Below are 20,163 nucleotides of genomic sequence, written 5' to 3'. Positions count from 1 at the left end.
CTCCTATATTTTAAATCTTATATTAACGCTTTCGAGCGGAATGTGACACCAAAGTTTAAATGGTGTAATAACGTTTAAATAATTTGTTTAAAATATGAATACATCACCCTGTATGGGTTGAACCACAAAATATTTGTTTAGGAAAATAAATAGAAAGTTTCTTAAAGCACTAACTGCACATTTTCACCTTACCGTAGTAAAGATAATGCAATAGACACCTGCAGATAAAAGAGTCACACAAACAGAAGGAAATCTTGAGTTTGTGGGAATTTTTTTTGGCCTGAACTCTGAATTCATCAGCAGAGTAATTGTTGCCAGACAGAAATGTGAAGGAAGGCATTGTGTGTGTGTGTGTGTGTGTGTGTGTGTGCGTGTGTGTGTATGTGTGTGTGTGTATTGACCACTGAGACCTGATAGATAAAAAAAGAGTGTATGCGAACGCCACAAATTTATATTAATATTACAGATCATAGAAGACTTACAGAACAAAGTACTTGGTTCTCTACTTTAGTAAATAATTTATAAAAATAAGTATAAAATTAATAAATAAATTATAAATTAAAACTCAAACCATTAAAATAATAAACGACTATCAACAGTAAATTGGAGAATTATTCCAAGAAAAAATATTTTGTCCAACAAAATGATTCGATTATTTTTAGCACCAAACTGCAAATCAACACAAAACAAAGAGAAACATAAAAAATAAGTGAGAAGAGACAGATTGAAATCAGCACACTAAACATTCACATCTGGACCATACAGAAACTGAAGTCAAACCCGTGCAGAAGCACTAAAGATGTTTACTGTCACTCATTCACAACAAGAGTCAAAGAGACGTTCCAGCGAGACGACACTGAGGGGGGACCACAGGATTTTCCACTGTAAGTGTCACCATGTGTCACAAAACAGAAATGAGATGTGGTGAGGGAGTCTGTGAGATGCGTCAGGCGCGGCTGGAGGTGGCACGGTTCATCTGAGGTCACAGAAATCAACGTTGCGTTGTGTGCTGAGAGGAGTTTACACAGACAATCTAACTTCACATCATGTGATAGCCGCTAGACTGCTGCACAAGTCCTTGTTTAACATCAAACATTGGGATAAACCATGACAATTAAAGTAAAAAGCGAATGATCTCCCAGATCAAATGTTTTTTTTTTCATGAAAAGCCTCGCCCGTTTGATCCCGTGCACTGTCCACCAGACGGCCCCGTCTAGAGTCGGAGGTTTTTCCCGAGGGAGTGACCCAGAGCACATGCCCAGCCAATCAAAACACAAAGCCAAAGGCCTGAGGTTGCCAGGTACTGACAGGGAATTTCTAAAGACCGGTTTACCAGGTCCAAGGATTATCCATCTGGGGTTACCAAACCCCCGCAGTAACGTGACCTCCTCTCTCCCGTGGTATTGTGGTCTACCGTGCCCCGAGAATCCGCCGAGCGTTATTATTAACCATCTCGGACTAGTCCATCTGTACGGCCAGCTTCCGAAGACCTGACATCTGTCTAAGCAAAACAAGAGCGCTTCCTCCACGAGAAACATGAGAAAGGCATTCTCACCTCTTTGAGTTTCAGCGCGGACACCTCGCTCTCCGAGCGGCTGAAACTTTAGACATCTATCGGCGAATATGATTTTTTTCCCTTTCACTCCCAACGAATAAAATATGAAGAAACTGCCTGCCCCAAGGTCAAATCCCTCTCCTCGGAGCTCTTCAATAGAAACAAACCACAGGATCAGGTTCTCGCGCTGTCAGTGTTAAGTTCCATTGTGACCTACAATGGCACACAATGGCCCTCACATCACCAGACTAAATAACACACAACAACTCAACGTGAACATGAGGACGCTCGTCAGATGGACGTGACACAAATCACTGACACTTGTCCCAAAATTATGAACTGCAATCGCTTGTGAAAATTGCGACTTTTCACCTTTCCATATCATATTACTGTAGCGGACAAAAGTGAAGACTGAAGGGCATATATGAAGTTAGAAGTCTTAGTTTCAATTAAATAATAATTAACTAAAAACAACTTCATTTTCTCTTTATTTGGAGTGACGTTTTGTATGGTGTCCCCTTTCCGAAGGGCCCTTTGAAGGGAGATATATTCTGTTTGGAACGCAGCGCGTATCTGCGCGCGCTTGCATTTCCTTTTGTCTATTTGCGAGTTGTAGACATGACGCGCAGCACCGCTTCTCGTTGTTTTAACGTTTCAATTCATAATGAGCTGTTTGTGAAGAAAGGCTCGACTTCCAAATGATGTCATTTTAATCAAATTCAAGCATTTAAAGCGGTTTGTTCATGGTGTGTGCGGCAGCAACGATGCAAACGTTAATGGGTCATCTCAATCATTGTGAATGTTGTATGACGTTTTGACAGAAAAGTACTGGAAATACACAGGTCATACATACAATTCTGTGGACGTTAATAAATGAAGATATTTGATATTGACACAAGGAAAGGGCACAGGCCTACAGAAACATTTTATTCTTATCACTCAACTTATATTTTACAGTTTGTCAATTAATAAGATTATAAACTTCATATACACACCCCTCAAAATCCCCCTCAGAGCCCCGCCACATAACAAATCCCAATTTAACCCCTGGTAATGATGTGACTCACAACCTGGTACTTTCAACAAACCTGCTGATTTCAAATACAACATAATCCTAAACAGAGAAAACGAATATTCTTACAGGGATAGTTTACCCAAAAATGAAATTTCTGTCATCATTTACTCACCCTCAGATTGTTCCAAGCCAGTATACATTTCTTTGTTCTGCTAAAACAAAGGAAGATATTTGGAAGAATGTCAGTAACCGAGGAGATCTCGTCCCCCATTTTATTTTCCCTACTATGGCAGTAAATGAGGGACGAGATCTGCTCAGTTACTGACATTCTTACAAATATCTTCCTTTGTGTTTAGCAGAACAAAGACATTTATACAGGTTTGGAACAATCTGAGGGTGAGTAAATGATTTTCATTTTTGGGTGAACTATCCCTTTAAGTAAAACAGACAAATGAAAGTCAATGAAAGGATGTCCAGCATGAATTCAGCCCAAAGGCAGCTCTGTGCCGGAGAGCCCTGGACGCTGAATCTGTCATGTTTGAAAGCTTGCTGCTGGGCCCAGGGCACAAGAAGAGAAGGGAGGAGAAAAAGGTGTTACTCTTTTCTGTGTCCGTGTCTGAAAAGCGTCAGATTGTCTGCCTTTTGAGGGACAACCGCTGACTTCAAAGGATCCACATCTCTCTCGCTGTCATATTTGACCAAAATGAGACAAGCTTCAGACAGCCATCTCTTTCCACCTTTAAAAACTGTAGATTACGCTCCAAAACCTAGTATGCCACCTATGTAGGGAGCATTTAAAAGGAACCTTGGTTATAGAGAGATGTATGGCTTAATATATTAACAATGGCATTGCCTTTATAAATGTGAAATAAAAATACATTGTAACTGTCACTATTCATAAACTTTGAATAAATATTTTTACTCGGAGGCCGCCATTTTTTGCGTCAAAATCCATGACGTCAAATGGTTGCAACCTAAACCCTTTCTCTTAACGCTAAAGTGAAGCACACATGTTTTCCATCTGTTCAAGGTGAACATGCATTAAATCATAGCTTTAAACTGGGGCAGTGTATCGCCAACTACTTTACGATACGATACGCATCCCGATACAAGGCCACGATGCGATACGTATCCCGATACGGGTCAATTTTTTTTATTACATTTATCATACGACAGATTTACAGATTTTCTAAAACAGGGTTTCTAGGCTACATCATATGTGTGCATGTGTTTTACAAATAGACTACATGTCTAACGAATAAATATGAATATATGCATAGACATGCAGTCAGAGTATATAGATTTAATTAAATAAGAAAGTGTTGAATTGAAATAGATGGTGTATTTCTTTCTAGATGTCAGATTTCTAGATATAATATTATAAATGTATTGGCGCTGTAAGCTTTAAAGCCACAATATGGAAGAATTTTGTTATGAAATATCCAAAAATCACTTGCACAGTGTGATATATTTCATGCAGTTGTGTATTTACATTATTCCAAATGTTCCCAAGAATGTGCAAATCCAGAGAAATTCCTATTTAAAATAATGGCCCGTTCCTTGTCTCCCATTTGTATTTGTCACATATCTGTGACTTAATATCCGTTGCTCCGCACTACCCTCAGTTTCCGGTTGTAGAAACTACAGCAACACGCGGAAGTGGTTATACAGCATCTTGGACGCAGCATCTGTTGTTCTGTTTTTATGGGTCACGATTACTCTTTGGCGAGTAAAGGAAACCCAAAAAACTGTAAACGTAGGCCAAATGAATATCAGCGTGGCATTTTCTAAATGGAGAGAGCTTCGCGACCAACTTGGACTCGACAGAGACTCCGCTCTCGCATGCATTTTAATAGACAGGTAAGCACATTTTTTTTATTGTACACGAAATACTCATGCAGATTATTTGAATAGTTATGAATGCAGTTACCCTATGAAATACAGTATATGTCGCACAAAAATATGTAGCCAATAACGTTAGTTGTAAATACTGTGGGTTCGTTCCAATTTACTTTTTAAACGACGACTGTATGACTGTTTTAAACACGTAAAACTGTGTAGCATTACGCTACCAAATCAATTGACAAAGTCCAATATCAGTCGCGGGCTAACGTAGCATTACATTCCACGTTTCTTGCATGCTAATTCATTACGATGACATAAAATAAAATGTATTCATTATCTCGTCCGTGGACATGATGGGCGATCTCCTTACGCCTCTGGATGGTGAAAACGACATGTCTCATAATTCCTCTCTCCTACATAATGTTCGCCTTTTGTTGTTGTTTCGAAAGTGCTCCATCTAGTGGTCCAAATATTCCATTTTGTGGCAGTTTTTTTTATTAAGCAGGTCTTTGCTCTTCACTTTCTATTACACGCACATTTACTGTCGCTCTTCCACGTCTTACTTTTCATGTATTATTTATGAGTGAGCAGCGCATCACTGCATCCATCCAGCGGCGGGAGTTGCATTGATTTCAAACGCGTACAATAGTTGTCATGGCTCTGCTTCATTTAGTCATGTTTTTCTTGGTCTTGTAGTAGAGCCATGACAAGGTCTTTGGTTTGGTGTGGAGAGAAACATATTATTGTTCTTTTGACAATAATATGCGTTCTCTCCAGTGTCTCGTCTCTGTTCCCGCCATCTCGTTCCTGTACCTCCCGAAGTGTTCCTCAGTCACGAACTGCCAAGAAGAACCCAACGCAGGCAGTGAAGAGGGTTAACAATAACTATTATTTATATAAAACAAACACCACACATTCTTCCACACATAACCAAAGATTCTGTAATTAACCCCTTCACTAGTTGCCTGCGCTTGGGTTCTTACGCCAAATTCGTGACAGATACACGAGCCATCACTGAACCCAGCAGGCAGCATGAGCACGGCGGTCCCACTAGCTCGCCTCCTCTGCGGACTTCGCCAGGGGAACGAGAGCTGGATGAGTACGTGGACAGTTCCTGGACGTCGTCGAGAATGGCGTCTTCGGGGAGGAGGAGCTTCGCGGTGCTATTGTAACTCCGGTCTCAGGGACCCACTTTCTGCGGGCGGAGATGAGGGCGTTGAGACCGTTGGACTTCGACGCGTGTGGCTGATCCGCCGCGGAACGATCGGAGTCCACGGCCTCAGCAATTACCAGCTACCCATCTCCGCTGGTCACGATTCCTGAGCGTGGTTCCCTGCAGATCGGGGTTGTGGGCACCTGCCACTCCATCCTTCCCACTCTACGGCAGCCTCTCCACCATCCAGCCTCGTTGGCAAGCGGGGGAGGCGAGCATCCTGGGAGTCCACCTCCGAGGAGTCCCAGCCGGAACCTAGCCATGCCTCCTACATCCTTCCTTCAGCCGACCTCCAGGCGGGTGGCTCGGCTGAAGAAGAAGAGGCAGCGGCGGGCAGCGCAGCCATCGGTCCAGTCCGTCGTCCGATGTCCAGCTGTGTCCAGTTGTCTGAGTGTCCAGCCGATGTCCAGTCCTGTGTCCAGTCCGTCAGCCGGCTCCAGTCCGGTGCAGCCGGCGATCCAGTCCGGTGCAGCCGGCGTCCAGTCCGGTGTCCAGCCGGCATCCAGTCCGGTGTCCAGCCGGCGTCACAGTCCGGGTCCAGCCGGCGTCCAGTCCGGTGTCCAGCCGGCCTTCCAGCCGGCGTCAAGCCCTGTCCAGCCGGCCTTCCAGCCGGCGTCAAGCCCTGTCCAGCCGGCCTTCCAGCCGGCTCAAGCCCTGTCCAGCCGGCCTTCCAGCCGGCGTCAAGCCCTGTCCAGCCGGCCTTCCAGCCGGCGTCAAGCCCTGTCCAGCCGGCCTTCCATGCCGGCGTCAAGCCCGTGTCCAGCCGGCGCCCTGTCCGTCCGGCGATCCACGGTCCAGCCCTGTCCAGTCCGGCGTCACAGCCGCGTCCAGCCGTCCTCCGGTCCAGCCGGCGTCAAGCCCTCGCCTTCCAGCCGGCCTTCCAGCCGGCGTCAAGCCCTTGTCCAGCCGGCCTTCCAGCCGGCGTCAAGGCCCTTTCCAGCCGGCCTTCCAGCCGGCGTAAGCCTTCCACCGCTCCGCGCGTCAAGCCCTGTCCAGCCGGCCTTCCAGCCGGACTAGCCTTTCCAGCCGGTCCCTGGGATGTCCCAGGGCCAAAGACTGTTCCCCCCAGGACTTCCCCTAAGTCCCCTAGGACTACGCGCCCTCGAGCGCAGCCGGGGACTAGAACTGTTCCCCCCTTGGACTCTTTTGTTCCCCCCTTGAACTCTTGTTTTGCCCCACCCCCCCTCACATGTTTGTTATTCTTGTTGTGTCACCCCAACCCCATGATTATCTTGTCTTGTTTGCCTCTGATTTTGTTTTCCTTGTTCTGTCTTGTCATGTCACTGTCTCAGTCTGCCCTGTCTCGTCCGTCTACCCCTTGGTGAGCACCTGGAGGTGCTCATTAAAGGGGGGGCTTCTTGGCTCTGCTTCATTTAGTCATGTTTTTCTTGGTCTTGTAGTAGAGCCATGACAAGGTCTTTGGTTTGGTGTGGAGAGAAACATATTATTGTTCTTTTGACAATAATATGCGTTCTCTTCAGTGTCTCGTCTCTGTTCCCGCCATCTCGTTTCCTTGTTATCCTTCCCTGAGTGTTTCATTACCCACACCTGCCCTGTGTCGTTATCCCTCGTTTGTCTTCCCTATAAATGCCCTCATGTTTCTTTGTCCTGTGCTCGTGTATTACATGTGGATGTGCTGTTTACCCGGTTTGTTTGTCATGTTATGTGAGTACTTTGCCTTGCCCGTGTTTTTCCCCTAATATGTTTTTGGTCGTGGTTTTCTAGTTAGGTTTTTGTTGTTTCTGTCTTTTCATTTTGCCCCCACGTGGGAAGTCTTTGTTTTGATTATACAGATTTCTTAGTTTCGTTTTTCCCCCATCGAGGGTATTTGTTTCTGTTTTTTATAATAAAGTCTTGTGTTTAAACCCTTCTCTGCCTGCCTGCGCTTGGGTTCTTCTCTTCGCTGCTTTCCGTGACAATAGTTTTATAGTGGAGACAGAAGCAGTGCTGCGTCATGTGTGTTTTGAATTAGCGCCTATACGACACTCACTTTACACTTCGCCTTAAACACAACCATTTAAGTGTGTCTTTTATTTTGTAAACGTCACTTCCTGTCTCTGGTGTAGGTGTATTTAATTGCCATTTTGGGTAAGGAAGTAGGGGGGTGAGTAGAGTGGACGCCCACTTTCTGTTGACACCGCATTTAATAGCGACCGCATTTAGCCGCTTAGAGGCTAAGTAGATGGATTTAAATGCTGACGCGTTCAATACTCAACCAGCCAAAAATCTCTTCATGTTTTTTGACTATGGAACGCATTTAAATCCATCTACTTAGCCTCTAAGTGGCTAAATGTGGTCGCTATGAAGTGAATGATACTAGAATGCGCTTTCATGTTTACTGCGCTCACGGATGCAGAGAGAAGGTGAGATCACATGCGAGTCACATGAATATAGAATCATGAGGGGCGATCTGTACGGATCACGGATAAACTCCGATCAGATCCTTATACCACTAATAATTGCAGAATCGATACGGAGGCAGATGTATCGATGCCCGCATCGTCAGGAGCTCATGACAATGTATTGCCATATCGATAATTTGAGTACAGCCCTACTTTAAACTACCGTCTTTAAGACAGTTAAGACTATTTAAGACATCAGCATCCACCATTAGCGTTTACTTTACACATTATGAGAATATACTGATAAACACAATAATAATATGCTTGCGGTTTGGTTATTTATTCTGTATTAGAGCACACGTAAATATTAGCCCCCGTCAGCTAATGACAGAGAGAGAGAAGACAATAGGCTACTAAAAAGTCAAAATCGGGATAAAATGCATTTTATAATGGCTAAAACATTGTGTATATATTAAATTCGCAATGATTTTAGTTATTAGTATGTATGTTTGTATTGTTTCTGACTCGCAATATTAAAATGTATGAAAATACACCAAATAGCTTCTTTACTGTCTTTCTTTATTATTTTAGCATTATTTATATATATATTTATCCTACAGCACCTTATATTTACTGAAGAACTGATTAGTGTGTCTGTGTTCAGTTTGGCTGCCTGTGCGAGCAATCATTTCACCTCATCAAAAAAGAACATGACGGCCTCCTTAGGTTAAAATGAGTATTACATTTAGTTTTTTTTAAAGAAATTAAAATATTTGATGTGGTTCTAACCTCAAATGCTAGTAGTAAGGCTATTACAACGAATTAAGCCATACATCTCTCTATACCCTGAGTTCCCTTTACGGTGATATAAGCACACTTTTGAGGCTCAGATTTTGCTCTTTCATAGCTCAGGAGATTTGATGAAGTTCTCAGGTGTGTTCTATTAGTAGACTTCTAAAATGAGACTGTTTGTTCTTCAAATACGTGTGCCTGGAGGATGGAGGTGTAAAATGATTGTAGATTGTAGAGGTTAAATAATCTGAATTTGGGTAAATTTGATGAGAAATTAGTCCATGTTGAGATATGTCTAGAAGAAATATTTGAGATATTATATAACGATCTTATCTGTGAATTATTTTCCTTATGGAATTGCACAAGTCAGCTCCATAAGTTTAGAAACACAGCTGTGTGAGTGTTTTGATGGTACAGTGTAGTCATTTTTCATGCAGGATTCTCTTCTGAGAAATGATAAGCCGTATGCTCTTGGCGGCTGTGATCTCCATAGCCCCAAAGTCCCATTTTAATGTGTCCCCACAAAGAAGTGAGCTATTGTTGAAGTGAAAGACAGCGCCCTCTACAGTGACTAGGGTCAACAGGAAGATTGATGTGAACAGATCAGTGACCTTTGAAGAAGATCAAAGTGGCACGGGTTACGTACTTCTAGCTGTTTAACTCTTTCATCTGTCTGCAGCAACGTCAGCTGTGACCCGAGTCCATTTAATCAGCCGGCCCGCCGCTGGACGTCTGGCACCCATGCACCTGCGGGCTCTCTCTAATAGCAATGACGAAAACCCAACTCGCTTTGCATTGAGATGCTATTGAACAGAACATGGTCCACCTGTTGGAACATAACTCTGGAGATATTATTAACATGCTGAAATAAACAAGAACGCAGAGCGGCTCGACAGATGGAGGAGGGTTAGCAGCGTAAACGTGCGAGAATTTCGCCTCGTGGGTGAGTAACAAAGAGCCATTGCATTCCAGCAGTGAGAGTGAGGTCAATTAAACCATTTCCCCACCAATTGATCTCCTGCAGCAATGGATCGAGCTGAGCCAAGCGCAGCTGCACAGGCCATGTGTGTGTCTGCTGGGAAAAATGAGAAGATTGAGGTAAACCTCGCCTGGCCCCAAGGAGAAAGACGGGCAAGATTGTCTTCATACCTGTTCCTGATGAATGGGGGTTTAAGTCTTTAGGGTGTGTATGTTAAGAAGGGGAAGGGGGCGGATAATACAGTATGTCATTGTTGTATTCTTTTGTTAGCAGAACCTACGGTGTGCACTCTAGATCGGCATAAGTTTAAATTTTAAACTTGCATCTCAAAGTGTTGACTTCATATTAAATTGCACTGAATTTGTTCTTTGACAGGGTGCAGAAATGATGCCGACAAGGAACACACACCACATCAACTCAAAAACAAGAAGCCTCTGGGGATTGATTTGCTGACAAGTTTAACATGAGCCACTGGATCAAAACCATAAATCTTATTAAAAGCAATTTCCCAATTCACGATTTGGAAAATCATTACAAGTTGCATGTGGAGTTTCCTACAAAAATGTACATTGATGATTTTGTTGTTGTGGATAAGCTAACGTATCTGCTCTATTGGTGTGGACACCAGACACACAGCAGCGATTTGTGAATCTTGTAAAGCTCTCACGTTTCTCACGATGAAGACATTTAATGACACTGTGACCAAAGCCATCTGGAGCATTTCCCCAAAGGCCTTCCACTCCAAACCCAATTAGCCAAATCACATTTCAAAAGTGCTTGAGTTTACCTGCCAATGGTCAAATCCTTCAGGTGTTAAAAAGAGGGCTTAGAGCTGGAGGACAGAACCAGAGAGAAGAATGAAGTGGGATTAGAGCTAACAAAAGAGCCAAAGATATCCTCCGACACCTGTGCAGCTACTATGGCCAGTGGAGTGGCTGCTAATGGGAAAAGCCTGTGGTCCAATTTGCAGGTGCTCAGAACCTAATCTCGCATCTCTCAGGATAGGCCGGGTATCTGCTTACCACTGTACCACTTCTCCAGATTCGGTCTAACGCGATAGGCGGACGACTTCCACCCTCGCAGCATAATCAAGGTAATCAATCATTTACATCAGTAATTAGGGGCCAGTGTCAAAACAGAGATGGAACATGCGCCCGGGGACTTGTGTGACATCAGACTTGGCGAGTGTTATGGGTAATGTGGGTCTGCGTGGGCAAGAGTCGGCGACTGTGGTCCAAAAGCCTGAGGTGAAGACATTCCACACAACCTGATCCATGTTTCAGAATACCGTTCATTTCGTCTTCTCCAATAGGCAATCGAGACAAAACCTTGAAGCGGGGTCTATTAATACTACATGGTGCCAAACCTGTTTTTCTTTGGGCTACGTCTACACTAATCCGGATACGTTTGAAAGACATGTTTTTATTTAAAACGATCTTTGTCCACACTTCGTTCTTAGAAGTAAAGGTGCTAAAGGTGGCTAAATAGTTTCATAAAGAACTTTTTCTGTTTCACCTTTTGTAGTGGAAAACAGTTCTTTAGATCATAAAAAGGTTAAATAGAAATTGTTCTTCTATAGGAGAACCAAAAATGGCATCGCTGTGAGGAAGCTTTTGAAGCACTTTTATTTTAGGAGTGTTGTATTTTCAAGCAGTTCCAAAAGTTGCTCATCCGAATCTGAAACGCTTACATTGCTGTCCTGTGCACGAGGAAAACATAAGACCCTTCAACGTGTGTCCTTTCCATCAGGCCTTTATTTACTTTCCACCTCTTTAAAATGGCAAGTCAGGTAAGGTCAAGTAAATCAAGTCAAGACACCACAACTTTTTTTAAATGATGTGGAAATGTTGTTTAAACAAGACTATAAAGTTGCAAAAGGTAGACTGGGAATCATGCCAGAATCACGACATGCAAAATATTAGACATTCTAAATAATACATATAAAATAATGAATAAAAAGTAAGAAATATGCTTTACTTCGGGCTAAATTGGTCACATGACTGTGTCACGTGACTAAAATTGCATCATAGCTTTTGAAAGCCTCCAGCTGATGTCAATCATTTTGTCTTACGCTTTGAAATAAACCTATCTGGAGTCCTCGAAACAAGCGCAAAAATCAAACTCTGAAAGCTTGTAGGCCACGAAGCGTGTTACCCGTGGGAACGACGCATGGCCCTTGCTAACAGTAATAACAGCACAAACCGAGGACCTGTAGGTGTTTTTTACTTTAACCTTTCACGCTAAATACCAACCGATAGCCCAAGGGAGGGCGAGAGTTTAAAAGTCTGTTTAAGAATGCAGAACACAGAGTCTCTCAGCTGAGTTAAACGGTGGTGCTTTGAAGCGGTGAGAGAGAGAGAGAGAGCCATCAAACGATCCAATAATGAATTAGTACGTTGGAAGAGCCTGTACATGGGTGGGGCTGCAGATCAAAGCATGTTTCTCTTATTGCCCCGCACCTCAGGTGAAGTTGAGGCATGCAGCCAGTTGAGGTGAAGCACTGTCCCGAGAACACATGCAAAATGCAGAACAGTTAGTTCATCGTCCTCTAGCGTTAGTGTAGATATAACCTCATGCATGGCATTGATGAAATTACTTCGGTTTATATAATAAGCTATGGTATTACAGTAAAGAATTAAGAATGGAAAGCTTAAAATTAGGGCTGTCAACGTTAACGCGTTAACGCGTGTGATTAATTATTTTTTCCGATTAACGTGTTAAAATATTTAACGCAGTATCCGTTTTATTTTGTCATCCTTTGTCTAGCGTTACATTATATAATCACGCTCTATTTCATGTAAAGGCCTTTAAACCATTTAAGCGCGATTTGAAACCGTTGCTTTGACACGTTCAGTATAGATAGACTTCTAGCTTCTAGCCGTGGGATGCAGCACAACACGACAGCGGCCCGTCTGGTGTATACAGTCACGGGCTAAAGACTGCATCAGTCAATCTCTGTCAGAAGGCGCAGCACCAGTATTAAGTTCTCTTTCGTGCTTGAATGAACAAAACCACACCAGATTATGTCAGGAAGCCCGTTTTGTCTAGCATTTTCGTAAACACAGATTTCAATGTGTTAAATAAAATCCTATATGAATGCAAAGAGTTCTAAAAATGGGAAGGGGCGTCTAAAAAAAATCTTGTGGTTCATTCTCTCCTTTGCTTACTCCAGCTTTAATGCTCCCAGTAGCATGGCCTTGTAAACTAACGGTACTGTTTAATGTGTTGACAAAATGTTTATATGCTCTCCTACTTGTAAGTCGCTTTGGATAAAAGCGTCTGCCAAATGAATAAATGTGAAATTAAAATAAAGAAAAAATAATCAATTTAATGGAGACATCAGTTGCAGTACTAATTACAGAATGCTGCCTTTCATTCATAAAATGATGTTGTTAAAGAAATCTGTTGTTTCTACATTAATTTCGAGATTAAATGTGAAATAATTAGAATGTTAAAGTATATTTAAAAACATTAATGTTATGTGCGATTAATCACAGAAAAAAAGATTAATCAGATAATTTTTTTTAATCGATTGACAGCACTACTTAAAATATAAGTTCTGAAGTTCAGTATCAGAGAGCCACGGAAATTTCTTTTCTTCTGTACAGTAAAGGGAAGTAATGGATAGGTTTCAGAGCTGAATTCAAGTGTATCAAGCTATTTAAAGACGCAGAGGGCAGAACCCTCCTGGTAAGGTCTGTAATGCACTTCTCCGAAGACTCAAAAAGCAGAATCAGAGCAATATGATTTAGTGGGAATCATCCGCCTCCTCTGGGTAAAGAATAGAAGCTCCTCTATTCTTCAATATATGTGCACTGGGATGTAATCCTAGTCAACAAATAACCACTGAGAAAATCCCCTGAACAGCCCTGTGCCTCCTGAGAACATCAACTGTACTAGACAAACATCCGAACACTGACTGAAGAGCCACTGAGACCTCATCTCGCTCATCTGGAGGCTTTCCTGTGGGAACCAGCGGTCGCAGATCCATATTTGCCGCTCTCAATAGCGGTGCTGTATTTACTGTGCAGCCACCGAGTCTTAATGCCATAATCACCCTGCACCGTCATTAGTCAGACAAAGTGAGCTGTGCTTTAAAGAGGCCGTTGATACAAGCCGTGCAAACTGGGAAATGTTTACATCATTCCAACACCTGTTTTTCCCACAAGTTCTTGTGAATGATCTCTCTGTGTTGCCAACCGGGACGCTCGTGAGACAAATGACCCTGGGTTGTGGGACCTGTTGTTGTCTGTTCGTCTTGAGTCAACACAATTATTTATGGTAGATCAAGAACCCATTATCGCACAATAGCGCGCTTAATTCATACACATAACCTCGTAGGTTTAACCTGAATGACAGAACCTGCAGGTTTCCTGTGTTTGGATTAGTGAAGAACATCAAAGCTTGAGCTCGGAGAGAACATTTATCACGATCAAACTCTGAACCTTCGGAGAAGCGGGAACTGTGGCTAGCCTTTGTGGCTTTTGATTAGCGCTAATGATCTACCAATAGGGAAGATCTGTTATAATCACAAAAGCTTGTGGTGGAGAGAAGACTGTCAGCCACAAACCACAAACAAGACTAATGAGATGATATCGTGGAAGCTAACAGGTATCCGAGACACAGCCAGATTGAAGGAAAGATGGTGGGGAAAGTCCCCTGAGTAGCCGCTTAAAAGACAGAAAGCCACAAATCCGGAGAGAACTTTGGGCTGCGAACGAGTGAATGAGTCAATCCACCTTGACCCACCTATACAGTCCTGCCACAACTTCAGCTGAACGTCTCGGTTTTGTGAACAAACTCTGAATCGCAAAGATACGAATGGTGAAACGAAAGGCTTGACAGGTGTCGTCTACCTGTGATAATTATTCCAATCAAACCCAACACCTGCTCGCTGCTCTCGCCTCCCACATGCCCCTCGACAGATGTCACCTCTCAATCTCATGAGGGCAAATTCAGCAGTTAACACAAAGAAATAAACACAGATGCTTCTGGAAAACACAAAGGTGACCTGCGATGGCCGGCACATCGAGGAAGAACATTTAATGGGCAAAAGTTTGTTCTATACGACTGTACTTGTATTTGAGCAAATAAACACCAGTCTGCCTGTGGCATCTTTTCCAAGATCGTCTGTGTTTACCATCAAGATCTGTCCCTAATTTGACTAGAGGCCGGCAGTGACACGCTTCCTGTTTATTTGTCTCTTTCCTCCCTCTGATTCGGGCTGGATTGAGATGGTTTGATAAGCGTTGGGCTTTCCTTTGCTCTCAGTCACGTTAACACGACCCCATTACCCATTATCAGCTCCCGAGGGCCAGACTTGAAAAACAACACAGGGTCACTTAAAAACGGTTAAAGGGAACCTTATATGTCTTAAAGATGCCATGAATTAAAACCACAATTTTAACCCGAGCTTTTGTTATATAAGAGGGAATCGTATTCACGCGAACATCATGTAAGTGTCAGAACTGAAAAAGCCCTTGTTACTGAGATTACAACCGTTATTGACACCAGGCCCAGCGAACGGCAGGTTCTGGAATGCACCTATATATGACGACATTGATAGGTTGAACACCACCTCCACAGAAAGAATATCAACGACTACTTTTCTAGCCCCGCCCACTGGTTCGTGCATGACAATTTTGAAGTTACAAGTGGCGCGGAACCAATGCGAGCAAGCAATAAACAAACATGCCGTTAAAGATAGCTAAATATTGTGCCATCCCTGGTTGTGGAAGAATACAGTCGCTTCTAGAAATGTCTGTAGCACAGGGAAAGTGGGATGAAGCGATGATGGGTGACTACGTCTGGAACTTGGTTCGCGAGGACAGTATTAGTCATAAAAGACAAAAACCATCAAATGGACACTTCTGAAGTTTTGGACGACTCCTTTTTAGTAACTGTTATGTTAAACTGTTGTTTTGAGCTCAGTGTCATGTCAGTACCTTGTCATTTCTGCATACGAGTAATAATACCGAAATGTATAAATGTGTGAAAATATTTTTTGGAGTACCGTCGATGGTAAAAAAAATATTACTGTGATTTTCGTATTCAGCATGTTAAACTTCATAAAGAAACAGTACAAATTAAAGCGAAACGCAACTTTAAAAATTTGTTTAATTGTGTAATAATATCTACTTTTCAAGTTAAACTTCAGAAGATCTAGGTGTACTCAACTATGTTATTTTGAGACACTATGAATACAAATACTGAAGACTATATTTTTTTGTATATTAAGTACACACTTAAAGGAGCAGTTCACTTTCAAAATAAATGTTCATGATAATTGACTCACCCCCATGTTATCCAAGATGTTTAATGTGTGAAAAAGGGCACTTAAGGAAGTGTAATAAGTGTAATTAAAAAGTGCATTATAGTTGACAATTTTTCTACTTGGGTAAAAGAATTGATTAACAATGATTTATGTTAATTCAGGACACCATAAGAGACAGTTCTTCTCCTGTGTGTTTTATATCAAATATTGCAGTACAGGGTAAAGTCCCACCAGCAGCACACAGGTGTTAAGACTGGTCAGAGGATGAGCTCTCCTCAGGTAAAACACGTCAAGCTCAGCAGGTCTGATCTGCCTCTTCAACTAAATATCAGAGGCTTTAGGGATTACAGAAAAATCTTGATCAGGCCTTGCAGCTGCGGTCAGGAAGGGTGGAGCCGTCATGGCCTGTAACCACCGAATATAAACTCACTCAAATCTGTGCGTAATAACCCTTCATCCCTACAGGCCGGCACACTGCGCTTCAGTGACGACAGCAGGTCCGACTGATGTGAGATATTTGTACCGAGATGCACACTCGGCATCAGTAGAAAAAGCCGGCCTGGGCCTCAGTTCCGTCTTAGCCTGGGGCAGATAACCGCACAGTGGCCTTCTTATTGTCATGCATCAATGAGTTTGAGAGCCCATGGGCCTTCTATTGTTTCCAGAACAGATTTGAAAAGCTGATTTTGTTTTTCTTACTCCATCCAGCCCTCCCCCATTCGGCCATCTTGTTACCTTCCAGCGCTGTGGGCCGGAATGTTTATTGAGCCTCGTCAACAATGACAACGACAACAAAACCGGGACTTGCCCACCTGTGTACCCACCCCTTCAGAAACAATGCTGCCTGCGAATCACCAATCCAGACTGCTAGTCATTGTGACCCAACCCGTGGCCCCCTGTAGACTCTGGAATGCCTGAAGAAACGCCTGACTTTGTCTTTGCCACTCCTTCAGTTCTCAGGGAGATTATGAATAAAAGTGGAGGGCTGCGAGTCTCCTATCAAACACACAGATGCCTCTGTTGACCGCATCATACTGATGACTCCATGCAGGGCGATAAATATCAGATTCAACGCTCATTCACACATGAGTTAAAGCTATGCACCTTCAGATAGTTTTCTCAAACACATTCAGCAGACAACAGGAAAACCTGGTGTTTTAAATCTCTACACACTAAACGGGTCCATAGTGTGTTACTTTACAACCATGTGGGCTGTGGACCACAATGTTTTAAACGAATCACATCTGAACACTTTTGTTAAATATAAAGTTATTTATGATGAACATAAACATCAACTATACTAAAATATTCCTTTATTCACCCTCTTGTTATTCAAAACCTGTATGTGACTCTTTCTTAAGTGGAACACAAGAGAGGATATGTAGAGAAATGTCTCAGTGGTTTTGTGTTCATACAATGGAAGTCAATAGGGTTCCGTGTTCTCCTCTTCTTTATTTTTTTAAATATTTTTTTTGCGGAAGAAAGAAAGCCATAGGTTTGAAATGACATGAGGGTGAGTAAACGATTAAAGATGAGTTTTAACCATTTTCATTTTGCGTTGAACTACCCCTTTAACTATAATGAAAGCGTTAAAGCTACAATCCATAACTTTTGCTTGTATATCGCCATCTATGTTGTGTTTCTGGGTGTGAAATCAGATAAATCATTATTATAAATTTACTGTTGTGTATCAGGGTGAACAGACAGTTTGCAACACTGATATTTTATAACTAAAAAAAGTTACGGATTGCAGTTTTAACACTCGAGACAAAAATGTTATATAATCCGTTTCATCGGACGCACACGCTGGCCTAAAGTTAGGACTTTCGGTCTGTGTTTGGTTATATTATAACAATTTATATTATTTATAATTTATATTACAATTAAATCAAAATAACATTTTATTGTTTATTAATTGTGTCAAATTAATTTAAAACTACTGAGCAGTTATTTATTCTTTGCAAAGGTCTAACGGAAATTAAGTTTGGGCCACATGTTTATGTTGTTGTCAATGATACCATCTATAATACAGTATAAGTATTTTTTTCAGGTGAATATGTAAAAGTCCATTTTGAAATGTATTTTGCACACATATCCACTTTCCTAGTACCCTGACTAGTATGCAGTATATCTGAATTATTTTTCAGAGAGCAGAATGTAAAGAAGACTGAGTTACTGAGAACGTATCTGTGTCGATATTATAGGTACATGTGCACAGCACATTTCAAGCCCTCCAGTAAAATCAAACTGTGTTAGCAGAGGAAATAACAAAACAACAACAAAACAACAACAGAAGAAGAGTAACAATAAAGATGGAGCAGACTAAGCAGCACATAAATCCACAGGATATTAGGTCTCTGCCCGCAAATTAAAAAAATACAAACGCACCGAACAAGAAAATCTCACAGTAAGATGGCTGTGTGTTGATGGGGGTATTTGGATAGGGTACACATGGTATGGGGCACACTAGGCGTCTGGCTTGTATCACTCTGACTGACAGCTGGATAGGGGCACACCCTTTGGCAATTTAATAGCAGACCCCTAAGCCCACCCACCTGACCCTGGACAAAGCCCACCATCTTGAAACATCTATATTATGCTCTCAGGAAAAGAGTTAATGAGTCAATAAGGTTCCGGGATCAGGAGCTATTTCTGGATTTAACATTTTTGGCAAGCAGAGGGGTTTCAGTGAGTGATATAGAGAGATTTAAACCTGTTTATTGCTGGCAGGGTTTTAAATCAACCGCTCGACCGTTAAATCAGTATGTGCTATGTCCATCTGTTTCTCCATATTTTGTGATTTTTATTCTTTGCCATTAATCATTATCATTAGTCACCGTTTATGTTTGTCACTGGGTTTTTGCAAATATCTAAACAATAAAAAGGATTGAAAAGTGCTTGTCAAATTTGACAACACAGTGTTTAATAATTTAACAAGTACTCCCTAAAAACAGCAAATTTGGACACCCAAGGTTTTGGAAGGACAGCGACGATATATTACTTCTATCATGTTTGCATTGTTATGCAGGATTTAATAATCACCTGTAGCTCAGTGGTTAGAGCGTGGTGCTAGCAACGCCAAGGTCATGGGCTCGATCCCAGGGATTGCACATACTTTGAAAAAAATATATAGTGTAATGCAATGTAAGTGGCTTTGGATAGAAGTGTCTGCCAAATGGACTGAAGCAAAAGTTTCCATTTCATCTCAATGAGGTCTAGAAGAAATAACTGAAAAATTAATGAGATCTCACCTGTGTTTTTTCTTTCTCATGGTCCCTGACAGTGTTGGGTAAGTTAATCTGAAAAAGTAATTAATTACTTAAAATAACTTTTTCAAGGGAAAATTAATTAAATTACAGTACTAATTACTTAGTAACTAATTACACCCAACACCAGTCCCTGATCTAGGTCATTAATGATGACAGCAATCAATTATTATTCATTTACATTTACATTTAGCAGACAGTTTTATCCAAAGCGACTTACAGATGAGGGAAACAATGGAAGAAGTTGGAACAACATAAGGACAACAAAAAGCATAAGTGCAATAAAAGAAAACTGGTCTCATATAGGCTACCACAGTATACAGAGTTAATTTTTTTTTTTTTTTTAAAGAGTAGAAAAGAGATAGAAGTCAGAACTGATCAGTCAGGTGTTGACGGAAGAGATGTGTTTTCAGACGATTCTTAAAGATGGATACAGAATCTGCTGATCTTGTAGCAGCAGGCAGATCATTCCATAAATGTGGAACCGATCCCGAGAAGGTACGTGTGAGAGATTATTTACCTTTTTGGGATGGCACCACAAGACGTTGTTCGTTTTCAGAGCATAGGGATCTGGTGGGTATATAAGTCTGCATTAGCGAGTGAAGATAAGGGGGTGCCAAATCAGTGGTGGTCTTGTAGGCCAGGAGCAGAGTCTTGAATTTGATTCTATCTACTATAGGGATCCAATTTAACTTATTGAAGAGAGGAGTGATGTGCGCTCTCTTCGGTTCATTGAAGACCACTCTTGCCGCTGCATTCTGGATCATCTGTAGAGGTTTGGTTGTGCAAGCTGGATGTCCAGCCAGTAGCGCATTGCAGTAGTCCAGTCTGGACAGAACAAGAGCCTGGACTAGGACTTGCGTTTTCCTAATCTTGTAGAGG

General features: G+C 42.0%; 1 long non-coding RNA gene across 2 annotated transcripts in view; it reads left to right on the top strand.

Moving 5' to 3' along the window:
- LOC130569215 (uncharacterized) overlaps positions 1–17,801 on the top strand; it is a 29,456-nt gene extending 11,655 nt beyond the window's left edge. The window contains exons 2-5 of one of the 2 annotated variants that reach the window (XR_008964798.1): positions 9,442–9,705; positions 9,787–9,945; positions 10,117–10,834; positions 16,724–17,801. This is a non-coding gene — a long non-coding RNA (uncharacterized LOC130569215). Of the gene's footprint in view, positions 1–9,441; positions 9,706–9,786; positions 9,946–10,116; positions 13,035–16,723 lie in introns of those variants that run through there. The other variant, XR_008964797.1, reaches the window with a different exon arrangement.
- The last annotated feature ends 2,362 nt before the right edge of the window (positions 17,802–20,163 follow it).

Source organism: Triplophysa rosa, linkage group LG18 (assembly GCF_024868665.1).
Source record: "Triplophysa rosa linkage group LG18, Trosa_1v2, whole genome shotgun sequence".
In the NCBI taxonomy this organism is placed as follows: domain Eukaryota; kingdom Metazoa; phylum Chordata; class Actinopteri; order Cypriniformes; family Nemacheilidae; genus Triplophysa; species Triplophysa rosa.
The sequence above is the reverse complement of the archived record's forward strand: the minus strand, read 5'-3'. Positions and strand labels throughout refer to the sequence as shown.